Below are 2,219 nucleotides of genomic sequence, written 5' to 3' on the forward strand. Positions count from 1 at the left end.
ATCAAACCATTGTACTCCAGCCTGGGCAACAAGAGCAAAACTCCATCTCAAAAAAAAAAAAAAAAAAAAAAGAAAGAAATTGGCCATAAGGGCTGGGTGCAGTGGCTCATTCCCGTAATCCCAGCACACTGGGATGCCAAGGTGGGAGGATCTCTTGAGGGCAGGAGTTTTAGGTCAGCCTGGGCAACATAATGACACCCCATCTCTACTAAAATAATAATTAATAATAATAATAATAATAATAAAGAAATTGGCCAAAAAAGACAGAAGTGTTGGAGAGTTTTCTAGGTAAAGGGAAGAATGTGAGTGGATGTACTGTGGAGGGAGAAGATGGTGAATTTCGGGAAGAATAAGCAGTTTACAAAAGAGACTATCTAGGAATATGCTGGGAGATTAGCCCACAAGGATGGTCAGAGGTCAGTCATGAGGGGGCAGATGTGCTGAGAAATTGGCCATTTGTCCTGTAGCTTTGGGGAGGCTTTGGAGATTTAAATGTAACCTCTACATCAATACATTTAGCATGGATTCATCCTTCCTGGCCTGTCAGCCCTTCTCTCCCCTGCTGGCGTCTCTATTTTTCTGATCTCTCATCTTTCCTGCCTTGGCCTCATGCTTTGGGATTTAACTATAGTCTGCCTTTTCACCATGTATCTAGCTGCTGTGAAATCTTCCTCTCCCTTTATCTGTTACCAGATGTAAAGCTCTGTGACAGCAAGGATTGTGCCTGTACTCCTAAACAATTCTGAAGTGTGGCATATGCACCATCTGTGATAAGTGAGGTGATTTTAAGTAGCACACAACAAATATTTTTCTTTTTATATATTGACAGTATTATACGTTTTAGAAATATATTTAATATATTTATTTTAATGTGTAATAAGAAAAAATACAAGTTAACCAAATCTGTTATTTTACTGATGTGTTGTATTTAGGATGAAGGGTTTTTTTTTTTTTTTTTAAAGACAGAGACTTGCTGTGTTGCCCAGGCTGGAGAACAGTGGGGTGATCTCAACTCACTGCAACCTCTGCCTCCCAGGTTCAAGTGATCCTCCCACCTCAGTCTCCTGAGTAGCTGGGATTACAGGTGCATGCCATCACGCTTGGCTAATTTTTGTGTTTTTAGTAAAGACGAGGTTTCACCATGTTGGCTAGGTTGGTCTCGAACTCCTGAGCTCAAGTGATCCACCCGCCTTGGCCTCCCAAAGCGCTGGGATCATAGGTGTGAGACACCACAACCAGCCAGGATGAAACTCAAACAGGGTTTAAGTTAAAGAATTAGTTGACTTAGAGAAAAGAATATTGGTGGCCCACAGAATAGAAAAAATTGCATAGTAGGTATACAAATAACTAAAATTTGAGATCTTGCATAGGTTTAACAAATAACAGTTGGGAAATTGACTTAATTAGTTTATTCTACATATTCACCATGTTTTGCCTAAAAGGTAATAGTGTAAATCCTGGGATGAAGGAAGAAGGAATTAAGGGAGAAAAGAAAGGAGAGAGAGAAAGAAAAGGGTTGGGAAAGAAGAAGTGCCAGTCTTGGGCCTTACAGTCTGAGGTTTCCATGCTGCTGGATTGGGATATGAGATGAGCTCATAGTTCTGTTTCAAGACTCTGAGCCCATCACAAGGGGATCATCAGGTGTCCAGGAAGAGGTTGGAGTTCCATATCCTCACAGATGAGAAGATTACCTGGGTAGGAGGCAGAGTTGTATCATCGTCTGGTTGTCTTCCCAGAGTCTAGTTTCGCTTTGATATCTTTGTGTCATCAATGCTTGCTGGGAAAAAACAACTTTTCCTCTCCTATACTGTCGCAATTCTGGTCACCAAAATGTGTGGGCTTTCCCTCCACACCATGCAATTCTCCACTTTGTGGAAGACACTGACTTAATTGTCATACAATGTAACTCAATTTGATGCTATTGACTGGGCATGGTGGCTCAAGCCCGTAATCCCAGCACTTCGGGAGGCTGAGGTGGGAGAATTGCTTAAGCCCAGGAGTTCAAGACCAGCCTGGGCAACATAGCAAGATCCTGTTTCTACGAAAAAATTTTTTAAAAATTAGCCGGGTGTGATGATATGCACCTGTGGCCCCAGCTACTTGGGAGGCTAAGGTGGCAGAATCTCTTGAACCTGGGGAGTTGAGGCTGCAGTGAGCTATGATGGTGCCAGTGCACTCCAGCCTGGGTGACAGAGCAAGACCCTGGCTCAAAAGAAAAA

The sequence above is a fragment of the Mandrillus leucophaeus genome, unplaced genomic scaffold, assembly GCF_000951045.1.
Source record: "Mandrillus leucophaeus isolate KB7577 unplaced genomic scaffold, Mleu.le_1.0 Scaffold865, whole genome shotgun sequence".
In the NCBI taxonomy this organism is placed as follows: Eukaryota; Metazoa; Chordata; class Mammalia; order Primates; family Cercopithecidae; genus Mandrillus; species Mandrillus leucophaeus.